At 46.8% G+C, this 17,710-nt stretch overlaps 1 protein-coding gene across 1 annotated transcript in view; it reads left to right on the top strand.

The window, feature by feature from the left end:
- The window catches only part of LOC104405115 (voltage-dependent T-type calcium channel subunit alpha-1H-like), a gene marked incomplete at both ends in the record, with an annotated part of 147,842 nt that overhangs the window by 278 nt on the left and 129,854 nt on the right, over positions 1 to 17,710 (top strand).

Below are 17,710 nucleotides of genomic sequence, written 5' to 3' on the forward strand. Positions count from 1 at the left end.
CTGACTTCATTTGGGGGACACACACACTGAGGTCCCTTCGCTGCACCAGTCTTGTCCCACTGTCTCATGTGGGAGCGAGAGGGACGGGGTGGCAGGACAAGGTGCTTGGCCTCAGCATCGCGCTGGGGTTGCAGGGTGCTGAGCCGCAGCCCTCCAGGACCCGCAGAGGGGAGAACCCCTCAGCTTCACTTATCTCCTGGTGGGGTGACGGGGAGCAAAGTTTAAGGACAACCTCCTATTTATTTTAGTCACAGTGGGGAATTTCAGACAGGCGCTGACCCTCACGCTGTTTATATAAGAGAGCAGCTCGGAGCTTGTGTGTGCCTTCTCCTCGCAGAGAAATGTAATGGGCTGGAGTTGCTTTGGAGAAGGCACATGCCTCGGGTCCCAAAAACTCCCCTTTGCTTTTGTTCTTTTGCAACTTGCAGGCACGGAAGGGAGAGAAGAGTCAAACCTCTAAATCTCTCCCCCTCCCCTGTACCCGTTACCTGGTTTATTAATGTTAAATAAGGAAGAGCAGTGCGCTCCTCTGAGCTGTGACATGCAGCAAATTGAATTTTACCCGAAATGCTTGTGTGCAAGCAGAGAGTTGTCAGTCTGTCTTGATAATCTTCACAAAGTGAGCTTTTAGCCTTGCTCTGCACATCAGCTCCGTAGCATTGACATGGTGCAGATAATTCGTGCTTTTACCTGTCCCCGGTACCTGCCTGCAGTTTGCTGCCTACATCCTGCCGCTGCTATTAAAAGCATTATTTATTAATATGGTTATTATTGATCTCACTTCAGTTAACCAGAGCAACCCGTGTGCGGCTGAGCTCACTGTTCTCCTCAGCAACACCCCCAAGTTGAGTGTTGTTGGGAGGAAGAATTGCACAATCCTTCCCTGAATGCTGCTTTGGATTGTTATTAGGAAAAATAATCAAAGGGAAACCTCACAATATTTAAGGCCTTGGGGCTCCTCTTGTTGGAACTAGGTTTATGTGAGCTATTGACCTGTGCAGAGAGATTTCCACTTGGCACCTCTGTGAGGGGGGAAGCGGGCTGATAGACGCGTGCCGATGGGAGAGAGATGTAAACAAGTAGTTCACCTCCTCAGCAACGCTTTAGTTATGTAGATATTAAATGTAAATGATGGTTCCATAACAAGAAAGTGATAAAGCCAGTCCTGGAGGGGTTTGGAAAGGACACTGTGTTCTGTTGGAGCTGAGAGGGCGTCAGGATGGATCTCTTCCCTTAAAGCAGGTTATCCTGTTTCAAAACTTTGGGGGCAGGTGAGAGGGAGAAGCCTTCTCCTTCAGCTTTTTTGGTGGCATCCCACTCTCCTACATGTGCTCTGGGTTTGACATCCCCAAAGCTGATACAGCTGCAAAATGAACTGGCAGCAGGAGGAGAATGAAGCGGCATCAGCACGGAGCGAAGGAGGTTGTGTGGAAGAGAGTTCAGGTGTGCTCATGCTGCTGTAGGATGAGGCTCTGCTTTGATTTTGCCTTTCAGCATCACCTCAGAATTCACAGGAGAGTGAGTTCCTTTACAAAACTTACCCATCTGACATAACATTAGGTGGAAATTGTCATGGTAGGTTAATAGTGAAGCCAAAATCTAATGTAATTCCATCAGCCCTGTGTTGTAGTGTTCTTGATGTCAGTGCTGTTTTGGTTGTAGCAGAACAAAGCTCATGATGTATCGCAGCAATAGGGACTCCTATTCCTAGCAAAAATAGCTCCTTGCTGGGATATTTCCCCCCTTTCTCCTGGTTTCCAGAAGTCTCACATGTCACAGGGAGAATAATCCTTTGGTGTTCACTTCTGAGTTTCTTGGTGAGAGCGCCCGTGTAGCTGGTGGTTGTGATTTCTGAAGCTGCTTAATGAAGCTGTGCTGAGCAACCTCAGGGCGAGGAGATGTGTGTCTTGCTCAGGAGCTGGTGCTGCGTCTGGGTGGTGGGTGGCTCATGTCAGACCATAGGCAACCGGAGGTCAGGCAGCTCAGGAGCAAGCCACTGCTGTGGGACTGGGACTTGGAAAGCGGCTACATGGGGTGACTTGAGGAATGGGTGGTGTGATAAGGGCTGAGGTTCCCCAGGAGCCTGTCCCAAGGGAAGAGTAACTCGAAAGAGAAGATGGCAACACAAAGGTGGTTTCTGGCCAGTCATGCAGTTTTGGTGACTCTTCCTGCCCACTCAGAAGCATAAATCCATAAACCACAATAATGAACTTTACGTTTCCATTAAAATCTTCCTCTGTTACAAAAGGAAGAATGTGAAGTCCCCTAAAATCTGACTCTAAAGCCGGTACCTTCCTTTGATGGTGCTTTTTCTTGCTGGGAGACTTTTTTGCTTTCTTCAGGGTTTATTCTGGGGAGAGGGGGTGAAGGTTTTGCTCCATGTCCTCTGATGTCCATGTCATTCCTCTGCCTGTGCTCACCAAGTGTTTCCCAGTCTGGGAGTTCATCTCTGTGCATCTTCTCTGCTGTGTTTCAGCTCCAAAACTTATGCATGTTTCCCCCTGCCACCACATAGAAAGACTTCACCCCTGAATCCCCGGGCTGCAAACAGAGCTGTCTGTCTATCCAGCAGGCCTTGAAAAGCAAGGGTGTCCTGTCCCATCCTGCAGGTTCAGGGTCCAGTTCCCATCAGGTCCCTGTCGGTTCTCAGGGATGATCCCATGGGATGCTCCTGGCAGAGGCAGGGATCTTCATCCCACCTCAGTCCATCTACGTCAGCATCCAAAACCCCAAATGCAGTTTGGGGATTGCTGTGGAGTACATCTCACGTGGGGCTCCTGGCAAATGCTCATCAATCCAGATCTCCTGAACCACGAAAGCTGCTCGCCCGCTCCGAATATTTGTCGGCAGCAGAGATAGCCCAGACCTGTGGCCTGGAGCAGGTGGAAATCCTCCACGGCGGGGTCAAAAGCATGGTTTGGTTCTGCAGCTTAAGCAGGGGGGGTTACTGCCAGGCTTAGAAATGGCTAAAAAAAGCCATTGCCTGGTTCTCGGGGGGACAGGTGGGGCTGGGATCAGCTTTCGGAGCAGGGAGCCTGCCCAGCCAGAGGCACGCATCCGTGCATCGGAAGGAGAACCACGGAGAGGGCAGATGTAGTAGATGCACGTTTGGGTTTTTAATAGCTGCGTTTGGGAATGTTAAGAACAAGCAGGGAAAAATCCTGCCCCACCCCCTTCATTTGCGTGGGTTTTGTATTAATAAACCCAAGAAACTTTGGAATTCTCAAACAGCAGAAAGCAAAAGATGTGCAAGGAGCTGATTTTCAGGTGTAGGAGCAATAATCAAAGAGTCGTGTCCATGGAAGTTTAATCAAAGGAGCAGGAAGCATTCAGACTGGGTCTGATTGTCACGGTTGGCTTTTGTTGAGCTGTTTGCTGTGTAGTGTCATTCTTCAGCTTTCTGAAGTGACAGCGCCCACACAGGAGTCCCCTTCCAAGCCTCCAGGGTTACCTCCAAACCCAACTTCAACCTGAAACCCCCTTATAGGTGAGAGTTTAGAGCAAATAAGCAACATGAATATAGCTCTTATGGCACGGGCAGTGATTAAAATTGAGTTTTCAGTGTTAAGTTGTATTGTATCTCTTAAGAAGCTGTATAATTGGAAGCAAACTTATTTTTTCAGTCCTGGATCTCCTACATGGGTTTATTTATAGAGGTCTGTGGGTGGGACTTTGTGTACTCTGAGCACGTTGGGTGGTATAGAGCCAGATTTTGGGTTTTGCCATCCTCCGAGGTCCTTTCCTGGCTCTTGCCAAGCGCCGCTGTTAACTGATGGCTCTGCAGAAACACAGAGCTCTGCCTGTATCCAAATGGATGTTGTCTGTAATATATTCATTTTGCTGTTGCTAACATGTTGATCAAGGAGGTGTTGAGTCACCTTTTATCAATCCCTGGGTGTCCCTGTGTCTTGGGGGGGATTCGGATGCAGCTCCTGGTCCTTGTTGGTTCACGTCTGTGTAACGCAGCGATGGGCTGGGGTAGCCATCAGCAGCTCCACCATCCTTGTGCCTTGCTGCAAGGGTTTTACTGTACTATGGGCTATAAACTGGGACTGCTTTCCTTCACGGCACCAAGCATCATTTTTGCAGCATGGCCTTTGATAAGGCTCAAGCAACTTTGCTGGTTATTTTGTGATTCATAAAACCATGTAGTGATTCATTATAGGTTGAGTTCTCTGTGCCTTAGTCAGAAAAAAACCCTCCGCTGATTTATTTTCTCAAGTGGCTACAGAGCTGGTTGGTGCCAGCTGATTTCTGTGGGACTTGGCTCTGTTCTCGTCTTTGGGTAGAGTCTCTGCATGCATCAAATCTGGGGTTTATTTAAATCATTTTTAGTTTCTCAAGTGCTTCTTGCAGCACTTGCTGTTGCCTTTATAAGCGCTTCAGGGCAGACCTAACATCCAGAATAACATCCTGTGTGTTATTTCCAAACATTCCTCGGTTTAGGTGTCTATACACTTGGATGATGAAAAAATGCACTTCATGCAACATGGTGTATCTGCTCCGTCTGTAACACTCTGGTCTTCACTCCTTCTCCCTGTTCTTTGTACTGGGCTAGGCTGTTTGCTTGGCAGTGTTATAAGTTGTTCTCTGACATGAGGCTTGCAGTTCTCTTCATTCCTTATTGCACGATTGATGTGTTCTGGCTCCCGTGTCTGTGGGAGCATTGCAATTTGTGATCTGGGGGGTTTACGCTGAAGCGTGTGGAGATGTGGGTATAAGCGATGGGGTCTGGACTCTCCGCCAGTTTGACAAACTTCATTTGATCGCTCTATAAATAAGCATGTATCAGATTTGAGGAGCTTTATCAGAAAGCCTTTGCTTTTAATCTGTTCTTATTCAGGCTGTCTCCTGACAAGTGCAATGGGGAGGGTTTGACCGAATCATCATTTGTCATCCCCGAATATAAATATTGCAGTTAAAATATTTAGCTTGCTGTGGAAAAACCCGCTAGAGAAGAGATGTATTTCTGGCCTCATCCTGGGAGCTGCTCAGCATCCACGACGCCCACTGAATCTGGTGAGAGGCGCAGGTGCTGTGCACCCAGCAGCATCTCCCACTGAATGACAAGCAATTAGGAAACATAAGGAAGAAAAGTCTTGTAAATTGTTACTCGGCTAAAAATATGTTGTCCACATGTGGTGTAGCTCCTTCCATTTCAGTGTTCTGTGTTGGCTCAGTACATCTCATCAACAGTTTAGTCCGGGGCTTCGTATTTAAGACCAACAGAAGATATCTTTGTTGGCTTGTCGTGGTCCCTGCACCCCTGGCACGGCCCAAACCCATCATCTCTGACCTCTGTATTGCACCCTGAATCCCTTAAGTGCTGCTCATAGCTTGTACCTCTGTGAAATGGCTTTTATTCCTGACTTCTAACCAGATTCAGGAGTGTGGATCTGTGTTGGAAATCCCTGTCCTATGGCAAAGCTGCTGGAGCCTGTGGTATTTAAGACAAATGTCAGTGTGGGCAGGTTGCTCAGAGCAAGGTGTTAAGCTCTGTGCAGACTCAAATAGGCATTAGTTGGTGCTTGGCTCCTGGTTCCAAAATGACTTTCACAACAGGAAAAAAAAGGGGGATGCAGAGCTAATGACAAAAATACTTTCAAAGAGGATGAGGTTTTGCTGTAGATCTTTGCAGCAGGGACTGATGGTGTGGGTAATACCTGTATGTGCTCAGAAGTGTGAGTGTAGAGAAACCATAAAACCAGATACGATGCTGGTGAAATTGTCTGATGAAATGGAGTTGATTCATAATAAGAATAAAAAGGTCCATCTGAGCAGGGAGCATGAAGTAAATCAGAAGGATAAGTAACGACAATAAAATTAGATCTTTGACTTTAATGAAGTGTAATATTCAGTAAATAGAATCATGGTGAACCCCTCCTCACCCCCAGTTCTGATCTTTCCCTTATGCTGGTGAGACCAACCTTGTACTGGAGCTCCAGATACCCCATTCATCTCTGGCCCTGCTGATCTGGTGTTTGAATTCCAAGCTGAGTGTGCAGCTGTTCAGAGTTTTAGGGGTTTATCTTAGTGTTGTCCCAAGTCAGGATTGCAGCAGTTATTTCCAAGCAGGTTTAATTCACATATGTGCTTAGAAGAATTTTGCCCACCTTGTTCTTCCTCTCTCTTTTGTTGCTACAAAAGCCAATGGATTCGGACGTTAGCTCTCTGCATCCACGTATCCAAATTTACTATACGTATCGTTTCACTGGAGACAGATACTACAATTATTTTAGGATGTCTTTGGCTAAGGTAGGGAAATCATTAAAAAAGATACAGTGCTGGTGCCCAAGAATGGAAATATGGAATTGTCTGATGGCGTAAGGTTGACTGGTTTTCCTTTTGTGACTTTTTAAATTGCCCTGAACTGGATATTCCCCTCCAGTGAGAAACTGAGATGTTAACCTGTTGCATCAGATTTTACTAAAGATTACTTGTAATCTCTGTGAAACAGCTACAATTTACTTTGTTATTTTCAGGCTGTGATTTATCAGCCTTCAGAGCCATTAATTTGCTACTTTTCCAGGCATTTACGAGATGTATCCCAGACTCCACTTTGTAAAGTTTTCCCAATTGCCTTCACTTTTCTCACCTCTCAAATCTGGTGGGAACCAATAAATACAGTTGCAATTTGCAGTTTGTTTACAAGTTTGGTTTATGTATTGAGTCCATATGTATTTTTTCCAGCATGCCTAGATGGCAAATCCTTTAGGAACATAAACCAGTATATCACATGAGTTGAGCTGCGCTGATTAATGGGGGCAGAAGACCTATATAGCTAATCTCTTCTTTATGTTATAGATGAATTTTATGCGCTGTAACCCCAAGCTGGATATAGATATTTTTCTCCGTTTTCATACATTTGTTTCTAAGGTGCTTTACTATATTTTGGTGAGGTTTTTTGAAATACAAAAGTTGTTTTAGATCTATTCTAGTTGAGTTTAAGTTTACCTTTTCCTTGGCTTTTGTTACTTGGTTTTGTGGTTCTCGCTGGCTCCCATGGGGCCAGGCAGCAGCAGCATCTACCTGGGCTTACTCGGAAGCAAAATCTCAGCTTTATCTGCCACGATCTGAATGACATGTTTGGAGTAACTGTTAGAGCAACCAGGATGACATTAGTTTGCAATGAATGGACTCGGAATCACGTTTTTCTCTGCGTGTTGTTGTTTTGTTTTTAAGTTGCTTCTGCAGACAAGAAGCATTGAGCTGCCTCCTTACAGAGCTCCGATTAGTTTTCCACTGCATGATGCACGTAGCTTGTGGTCTGCCCTTTCCTTACCCTGGTGTGAATAAGGAGGAGTCCCAGGGGTACAGCCTTGGCTCCGTGGACTGCACACCCAAAGACGTGCAGGTGTGTTTTACTGTATTCACACATCAGACTGAAATCAACCTGGTTGGGCATCCAACCCGTGCAACAGCAACCTTTGCCACCAGCATTAAAACTCATGCAAGAAATATGCTACCTCTATTTACGCAGATGTTTTAAGAGAATTTGAGGTCAGATTTTTCCCTTAATTCTTAAGGTAGCATCTGGTGTTTGTGTTCAATCCCTTAATCCAGCTGCCGAAGCAGCCTTGTGATTTTAAGTAAGATACACTTTAAACTGAATATTTAGCCTGGATAGGAGGAAAGTTATTATGTGATCTCCCCTAATAGTTAATTCTAAGATAACTTGGACCGACTTCAGATCATCAGGGTATGCACTGTATTTCTAAACCAGCAATTAGGAGTCATCAGCCTGCATAGAGACAAACTGGAAGTGAATTAGAGGCTGATGAGCTCTGTGCCGGGCTTCCAGGGCTGTTTCCAACCTCCTGCCGCAGGGAAATATCAGAGCGGTCACTCCAGAGCTGGCTGGCCAGGAGGAGGAGGGGAGCTTTGACAAGATACAGCTGTAAAAGACAATTTTCCTCTTTCTTTCCCTTAATAAAAATCTGTTCTGAGCACTGTACCAGGCAGACTAGTTTGGCAATGGATTAAATGTGCAGCTTCAAGATCTAATTTTGCCCATTTCAATTGACAGATGGAAATTGTTGTGCTCTCACAATGGTACTAGTATCTTGCAATTCTGCTCAGAAGCAGTGCCTCCAAAAACCACCCGGAGAAATAAGATGACTTTGTATGTGTGTACTATTTGTGATCGTGGTTCCTTCAGAGGGTGAATTCAAGCTGTGTGACTGCTCCTGGCCCCTTTCCTCCATCCTCATGGTGCAAAGTAAGAAGAGGATTTGCCTCAATGTTTAGTATTTGGTAGATCTTGCTGCAGAACGTAAACCACAAGTTATCGTATGGGATGTTTGGGCCATCTGTCCTGTTCCACAGTGCTGGAGAATCACATTCACTGGGATGTTGGACGAATGTTACAAACAGGGATGTTTTCAGGGAGAGCATCCCCTGGAATCCTCATGAAGCTTGGTGTACCCAAACTCTTTGATCTCCGTTGCTCTCCTCTCCACCCATGCCTTTTGGTTTGATGTTCCTGTTACTCAGTTAAACCCTCTGACACTTGGGATGGGAACGCAGGTATTTGCATAGAGATCTGCTCCTGTCTCAGAGGAGCTCCAGCCCAGGCTGCTTCTTGATGTGGTTAAGGAGAGAAAGCATGAACTGACACCTCCTTCACTGGGGATGACAGAGAGCGGAAAGGATGAAGAGCTCCCCAGGAGCCAAAGCAAGCTATGCTTGTTGGTGCTGCAAATAGATATTCTTTGGGCTTAGGTTTTGGGCACAGCTGATGGGAAAGCAGAGGAGCACAGAAACGCAGTATTTGTGTCTACATACTTTATATATGTTTTTATATGTATTTGTGTGTATTCATGCTGTTGTTTCTAGCAAAAAGGACTTCATTTTGCAAAGGAATGAAAACCTTTCTCCTGGAGGTAGATAGCAAGCCAATTTATTCCTTGGTTGGGTTTGTCCATGAAGATGCTGGCAGACTTCGAGGTGCTGATGGAAGCCCTGGGGTGAAATAATAAATCCATGAGATCTTTATCATTATCTTTGGGTTTCCACCTGTGGAGGAGTGTAGGGAGGCATCAGTTTGGGTTTGGAAAGGAAACTGAAAACCTATTCTTCAGCCATATGTTCCAGGTTAGGTAAGCTGGTTGTCCAGGAGCAGGATTTAGCCCTAAACACTCTGAATATCCCTGGCCTCTTAGTACCAGGCCCTTTTGTGTGTTTCTGCAGAGCCTGTAATGGTATAATGTACACTGTAATTTTGTTGTTAAATCTGAGATACTTTGGCATGGTGGGGACTAGGCGGCTCGTAGCAATTGGAACATTATGGCTCATTGAATTTTATAGCCTGGAGGATTGAACTGTACAGAGCAACTTCTGAGGAAGGAGGCGAAAAAAATCACCTATTTCTCCCAAATCTTGTTTTTTCCTAGGCTGATATTTAACATATTTGGGTTTCTGGACGTGGGCAGACAGGTGGGAGAGATGACAGTGATGGGAAGCAAACCTCAGGAAGGTTGCTGTCCTATTAAATATGTTCCCAAGGAAAGAGATTTGGATCCGTTCCCAAGGGCACTGGTAAATGCCACGTCTGTAAATATGCTGGGATTCCCTTCACCTCGCTTCCCACTAAAGATTTGAATTCCATCTCTACCAACATTGGTAATGGAAGAGCAGAAGTCAGAAGGGTGTTCTATTTCAGCTGTGGTTGTGGGGTTTGTCGGTGATCCTGAAGACTCTTTCTGCAGAGTCAAGCATACACCAGTGCTGTAAATGTTTTTATTACAGTCACAACTGCTGGCGTGGGTCTCCTGGACCTCGACCTCACAGGGGTTTATAAGGCAGCAGTAAAAATTCACTCAACACTGAATCATGTGTATTTTACATGAAGAGAGGCTCGTGAAGGGCTTGGTGACCACCACGGGCTCTTAAATCACTTATCAAGGCACAAAGTGAGCGCAGGGTAAGTTCTTCAATGTCTTGCTGGCATGGGTCTACTGCACAAAAGCTGGTTTAGTTTCTGCATGTTGCTGTCCTTTGCCTCTCTGATGAGGATCAGTAAAATGCTCACTTCTGAGAGTGCTTAGTTTTAGTGTCCATGTGATCTGGAACTTCCCTGCTCTGGACAAAAAACCACTACTTTTTATATAGGCTTTGAAGAGATTATTCTCATTTTCACTATTAAGTCTGAACCTGATGATTTGGTATTTAAAAGAGGAGCTCTGGACTTGCTTAAGTTGGAAGTAACTCTGTTGTTGAGGCCAGTGTGAGGGATAAAGAGGGATTTCACAGTTGCCCAGATGCTTTTGTCCCATGTCGTAAGCTTACCCTATTTTTCTGACCATGTCTCCGTGTTTGTGCATGTACAAGTCCCGCTCTGATGGCTCCATCTCCAACCTATAGCTTGATGCCCCTGTTATGATGAACAGAAATCTTACACTGTTGCTAGAGGAGGGTGGAAAAAATCAATGCTCAGCCATAGCAAAATGGAGGGTCATCTTAAGGCCATATTTATTCTGGTTTTGCTTTCTTTTTGTTATTTCTTTGTTAAACATGTCTCTCACTGAAATTTCCCAGGCCCTGCTGAGTCATGGCTGCTTTTTTTGTAGCTCTGTTGTGTTTCTGACAAGTACCTACCAGGCTTTCCCATGTATGTTCATCAAGGGATGGAGCTCGCAGACCTGCTTCTCGTGTGCATGGGAAATTAATGATGAGCCCATTTGCATTATTAGCATTTGCATCAGGGCAGCACTTAGGCTGAGCCCAGAGCCTCTGCCAGTGCTGCAGAGTGTAAAGTAAGAGGCAGTCTGGGGCTGAGATTGCTTCAAAGAGTGAGTTTGCCTTTTGCAGAAAGCAAGAAGGGAACCAGAGTGAGGAGTAATGTGGTGACTTGCCAAGGGTCATGCAAATAGCGAGTGGTGGAGGTGAGGCTGTGACTTGGGTGATTCCTCCTGGAAAGCATCTTCAAAGTAGCTCATATCCACGTGCACAGAGCAGAAGTTTTCTGAGCAACAGGTACCAGAGATTAGCACTAATATAGAAGCGTGTGTGTCAGTGCTCTCCAGATGCTCCAGAAGAGCCACTGTTGGCTTGAGGGACAGGCAGAGCTTAAAAGTAAGGGGAAGGGAATAACTTCAGCTAAATGGTGTAAAGCTTTGGGCACTACATGGACAACATCAGTTCCATCTTGCTGTGAGCTTATCAGGTATTTTATTGTTGGTGCTTATCTGAGACTGGGTTTTGCATGGAGCTTTCACCAAAGAAAAGTGCTTGTTCCCTATTGTGCCTGTGTGCTCCCATGGTCCCGTGGCAACCCAGCAGGACTGTTCATTTTGGTAAGGGCTGTGGAGTCTGCCCTTACGCAAGACAGGAGGGATCAGTTAGGTAAAATCAATCCCCTGCCTGCTCTGTACCGCTTTGTCCCGATAAGTTGTCAGTTTAGCTCTAAATGCTGTGTTTGAAAGCACATCTCTGCTCTCCAGGATGGGTCAATGTCAGCAGCAGTATCAGTTGAAGGATGGATTTAAGCCACCGGCTTATCACAAGAAAGGGAAGCTACATCTGAGGTATCATTTCTTGGCAGCCTGTGATCTTTCATAGGCTGGAGAGAAATTTGGGAGGGCAAAATACCCTCAGCTACCTCTGAGTCAGCCCTGCAGTTTACTGTCTCCTAATACCAGGTTGTAACAGCGAGGAGGTGGGGATGCAGTTGGGTGAGATGGAGCTGTTTGCTCGCCAGCCTGGTACAGTCTGACCCATGCACATAAAGGGGGGGCCATGAAGGGGATCTCTGAGTCCTTCTGCAGCCTTTGCTCGGAGAAGAGCCAAAGGCAAACAAGTCACAAGCCATCCCCTCATGGCAGCGGTGCTGGAGTCCCAGAGCAATGTCAGGGGGTCACTTAAGGACCAAGTTCAAGCTGGCCTTAACCCTGCATTTCCTGGCTTTGCCTGATGGAAGCCAGACCTTGCCTTGTTTGAACACCGGTTCTGCAGCAGGGGTGATGGATTGCAGTGTGAGCTTTACCACCCTTCATCACTGCTTCCTCTGCTCTTTTGGCCTGCTGTGTTCAGTTCAGTCAGAGTTTATTATAAATAACTTCAGATAGCAAGCTGAAATATCCCGGCCTCACTGGGCTTTTTTTCCCTTGGCAGTTGCAGAGCATGAATCAGCTTCAAGGCAATTGAGGTATTTTAACATAACATTTACAGCCCATATCTATACAAAATGCGACTTGTGTTTATAGAAGTGGGCCTTTAACAGTCTGTTATCAAAACATATGGGACTCTGAAGTTGGGTGCTGGGGTTCCTCTGAAGCATTCCCCAGACAGTACAGTTCCACATCGGATTGTCTTGTGATGCCTGTAGACTTGACTGAGGCTGTTCTGCACACTCCTTCTCCTCCTCTGAGCTCCTTCCCAGAGCCCTTTGAAACTCCGTTATCACTGAATCCTCCGTTCACCCCTGCATGTCCTTGGCAGGCAAGTCAATGTCATGATGCAGAAGAGCACATTGTGCAAAAACAGGATAAGGTATCAGTGAAACGGAGCGATGGGTTGACAGATGTTTGGGAGCGGGCAGTGGAGAACAAGTCCTGAGAAGTGAGGCTTGACTTTTTCCCTGCCACAGGCCTTGTTCCAGAGTAATCTCTTCTTGACAAGAGGCTGGGGTCACTCTGGGCTCCCCAACATCAGACCATGGAACAGGGAGGCTCATCCTCCCCCAAAGATGTTAGTGCTTCAAGGAGCGTGTTTGGTCCCGGCAACGTGCCCTGATCCAATCTCCCTTTGGATGCTGTCCAGGCTTTCTGCAACTTCAAATGGCTCTTCAATGGTGCAATCCATTTCCAAACAACTGCTATTTCACCAGTCATAGCGAGGGGACCAGACGTCCACTGGATGCTCTCTGCTTTACAATGCCTGGACCAGCATCCTTAAAAAGGCACACAGCCCTGATGCGTTTAATAGGGTTGCTGAGAAGAATAAGGTCTATCAGGCTCTGCACTGCTGTTTCATCCCATGGTGTTGCTTTCTTTGGTACTCTGTGACATGCTGCCCCTTTTGGAGAGCTGAGAGCCTTCCAAAAGCTTTAGTTTCTCATGCAGAGCCCATCCGAGCTTCCATCCTGAGCTGCTTAAGTCTATAAATTAGAAAGTTAGAGTGAAAATTGACCTTCCCATGGAAGTTCTTTTCCTCTCCAACCCTACATTTTAATGGGAATTGGGCATGCTGAATCTCTAGGCAGCTGTGCGGATCTCAGCCTCTTCTGAAGTGAATCACACTTCACTGAGGCCTGAAGAAAGCTCTTTGTCTGGGTACCTGGGATGGCTCCTAATGCTTGGGTTTATATCAATCATACTGTTTGATAAAAGTATGATTGATTCATTCATTTCAAGCTGTTGTTTGCAGAGGGCCACGGACTCTTCAGGAGTCTCTGTCTGAGCAGTATTGACTGTATGAAGTCATCAGGCTGTGGGCAGGGTCTGGTTTGCCATTCTGGTGGGTGCAAGTGCTTTGTCTTGAACAAGTTCACTAGCTGGTGGCCCAGGTCTTGCTGCAGCTCCCAAGATACACCTGGCACCTCCTACCAGCCTTTGGAAGGGCTGATAATGGGTGACTCACCTGAGCTGCCACTTCTGGAGCCAAATCCCTTGGGTCTGCTGGGATTACACAGCCCCTTGGGTGCCCCAGTTCCCTGGCAATGCTGCTGAGGCATCAGAGAGCAGCTTGCTCACAGTGCTTCAAAAACAGAGCTCTATGGCTCTTGTATTTGCTTGGTGTCTGAGCCACCTTGACCTCAATCGTGTATCCTCTGCCAGTGCTGAGCATGGATAACCTCTCCCAAAAGTCTGGCCTGATCTTTCTAGTTGTGGTGCTGCTTGGCCTCTTTTGATGGAGAAACACCTTGGTGTGTGGGTTCTTTTTCCCCATGGGTGAACCCCTGCTCCTTGGATCCTCTCCTGTGGAGAGGGTGACTTTGCACCGATGACCCTTGGTTGCACAGTGGCAGCTTCTCGGGAGCTGTCTGTCCACTAGATGTCCAACCTCTGCTGCAGAAGGGGTGATCCAGCTCACAGGGAAGGTTGTAGCCACAGATGATGTGTAGGGAGCAAAACGGGGTTTGGAGTCTGAGATGAGCAGATGTCCACTCATTACCTCACTATCCACCTGTGAGATGTCAGAAGGCTTCCCCAGTTCACATAGTTTGTATTAAAGCAGGGTAGGAAATGAATGCAGGGTTTTCCCTTTTTTTTTCTTGGAAGTGAAATATTTCAAGTGAAATATTTCAAGTGAAATGTTCAAGGGTTCAGTTGTCCTCCAGCTGAAGGCTTCAGCCATGCTGCCGAAGGGACTTCCAGAGTTAAAGTAAACTTGTGGGGACCCAATTCTGATCTCATGATCTTACTTTTACACCAGTTTTTAAGGAAGCATCTCATTTACAAATAGCTACTGGTCATCACGAGCATCATTTGAAGCAGAACTCCTTTGGGATATTGCTGGAGATTGCTTGGGTTGGAGCACGGTCAGGATCTCTGTTCTTGTACAGATTGGATGTCTCTGGTGCTATCGCTTGGTAAAATGAGATTTGACAACTTGGAAGGAATCTGGTACTTCTTCTCTGAAGTCAGGCATTTTAATTCAGTTTTACTTGTTTTATTGACCTTTGGATCAAGAGATGACAGAGGTTGCTGAATACAGGGAAGATTATCAATATACCCTGGTTTTATGTTCTTTTTCTCTGTGTATTTGCACTGCCAAGGACAGGAGGTGGATAAAGCTTTGGGCTGACTCAGTTCCACTCCTTTGGTGGAACCAATCATGAAGATATGGACATAGTTTAGGGTGTTATATCTGTTCCCCTGTGTGTGTCTGTCCCCTAAAGGCTTGGCCGGGCTCCCATGCTTGGGTGTCCCAAGGAAGGAAACTGTGCATAGTCCAAAGTCTGTTGTGGTCCCACCAGGCCAAGAAGCTGAAATCATCCATCAGGCCCTGGGCATGTGCTTCTCAACTTGAGTCTCAGAATTCCCATCAATCGTCATCTCCTTTTGTCTTAAGTAAAAAAATACATACTTGTATGTTGCTCAGCTCAAGCATGAAGGGAATATTCCAGTTTGGGATTATTTTTAGCCTCTGAAATTATTCATGAGGCTCTTTTCCGTGATTTATGACGCTACCCAGCACATCGCCATGTAAATGACTCTTAAATGGAATGTTTCAGCAGTTTTATAGGAATTCCTCATGTGAGGGGAAAATAAACAGTTTGTCATTTACCAGACTCTGTTTGATTATTAGATTTGTTACTATAAACATCGGGCTACGCTTCACTCAGCTGCGGCTGCTGGAGATAGATGGCTTCAGAGAGCCACACCATTAAATAAAAGCTAACCTGACATGAGAAATCAGCATGGGATTGATCAGGCCTCGTCCCCTCTGGCCACATAGATGCTTGTCGGCTAAAAATTAATGTCTGATGTTGAGATTAACATGACTCCAGTTTTTCAGATCTCCTTCAAAGAACAGACAGGCTATGAAAGGTAAAGCACATGGGTTTGGCATGCTGGGGTCCAGGTTGTGATGCTCCATCTCCGTGCTCATTCCTGGCCTTGTCTGGTATTTGAAGAAGTCAGTGCAAAGTGGTGAGCAAGAAAGTAAATGTACAGTTTATTTGAGTGAGGGGACTGGATGGGCAGAGCATCACTGATGTGCACCAATGCCTTCGTATGCAGGCCCTGGAATGGAAGGGCTGTCATGGGAGTGGAAATACAGCCATGGAAATTCATCAGTCCATTGCTAAAGGGGTGAAAAATACCTCTCAGGCCCTTGGGGATCAGAATTACAGAGTAAAATCCTAACCCAATAACTGCATGGCAGCTTAGGAGCTTCTTACAGGACTCATCCTTTTCCCTTGAGTTAAAAATGCATCCTGCTTGGAAGAGTTTTCCGGAAGACCATTGATTTGGAGGAGCATCTTGGCTGTAAGGACCATGGAGAACAATTGGAAGTGGCTGGACTGTGTTTCCAGGGCATGGTGCAGGGAATAGCAGGTTGCAAAGTGCAGCATCAAGTGCCTTCAGACCCTGGTGCCTGCAGTTACTGATCTCACATACCGGCAGGGATCCGGGACTGGCTCTGCAGATGCAATTCCCATGCACACATGGCACTGGAATGGCTCTGCTCTGCTTGGAAGGAGATTACTCCTGCACTGGGATACACACAACCAGCGACATGTGTCCCATCACAAGCCTCCAAGCAGCTCTTTGAACCCCTCAATGTCCCTGCAGTGCACCCCTCACCAGGGAGCAGGGAAGCATGGGAGGGTGTGGGGTGTGTGAGCACTACGGCCAGAAATGAGCACAGAGGAAAATCAACCATGAAATTGGTAATTTCAGGAGCTCTACAAGGGAAGAAAACTCTGCTTGTTAGACACCATGTAATTGCACTGCAGTGCCCTGGGTTGCAGGTGGCAGACGGTGTTGGTTTGTTCAGGGATGCTCCTTATGCTTTGTGACTCCTGTCTGCAGGGACCTGGGAAGAGCAGAGCTGATGAGAGGAGTGAGGTGTCACCATGGCATGGACCAAGGTGCGTGTTTGGGTCCCAGGGTGGATAGGGTTTATGCTCATAAGGGCACTAACCCCCCTGGTTGTGTTGTGTTTCTGGGTGTCCCTGTGATGGTGATGAGCTGAATATCCCATGATGATGCTTTTACTGCCAGGCAACACGAGCAGGGTGAGATGAGAGGGGTGTATAAGAGTGTAAATGTCTGTGAGGCCACAGTGGTAGACAAGTGGGTGAGATTGGGGGGGGCTGGAGGCCCTTTTCCCACTGCAGCAGGTTTGTCTGTGATTTCCCAGATCCCAGATTCGTCCTCCATCCCCATTCCTCAGCAGTGCTTGGGTTGGCCAGGGCAAGAGCCAGGGAGGCTACAGGCAGGAGCTTGTGCTTTGTCTGTCACGGGAGTTAAACCAGAATTAGCAGCAGAGCCGAGTCTTGTGGGATCAGCAATTAATCCTTCTGGGAATATGGTGTTTGTCTGGGCGTCACTGGGTAAGTTGTAATGGGGATGGGCCCGTCGGGCGGGATGATGAGATGCAGAACAGCCCGGCTGGGGAGCAAGAGCTGCGTGTGGAGGAGGCACCATCCCCCCAAACCACGTCTGTGGCTGTGCTTTGGCCATTCCTGAGGGTTGGAGCAATAGATTATAGAAAGCAGGAGGAGCAGGAGCTTGGTGCTACCACTGCACATCAACAGAGACTTCTTCCATCACTTCTATCAGTGCCAGTTCTTCAGCTTAGGCACTGTCCCTCACCAGGGCTGATGCCAACTTTGCTGCTCCGAGTTTCCACAGGCAGTTCAGTCTCTTGCAGAGTACCTGGTCCCTGGCACCATTCTGCTCAGGGGGGATAGAAACTGTGATTTTACATGCGTAGGTTGTTCTGCTGGTACTTTTTCTTTGTATTCTTCCATGAAAAGCTAACAGTGTGTTGTAAAAACAAATCTCTGGCCTTTTGCTTTCTGAATAGCAAAGGGCCGACGTGTTAATAGGAGGGAGGGATGCAGTGGCGGGCTGCCAGCAGGATGCGCTTCTTCCCTGGGGCTCCGCTTGCCAAGATGCCATCAGCCTGGCTCCAGGAAGGTTTTCCTGTGGCCACAGGCTCTCTCCAGGCAGAGTTTTGTTGTCTCCAGCCTGATGTGAGTTAATCACATGCAGCCACCCGAGGCTTTATGAGAAGGGAGATGTTTGCTTGGTGAAAG

The sequence above is a fragment of the Nestor notabilis genome, unplaced genomic scaffold (genome assembly GCF_000696875.1).
Source record: "Nestor notabilis isolate BGI_N333 unplaced genomic scaffold, ASM69687v1 scaffold6614, whole genome shotgun sequence".
Classification (NCBI taxonomy): Eukaryota; Metazoa; Chordata; class Aves; order Psittaciformes; family Psittacidae; genus Nestor; species Nestor notabilis.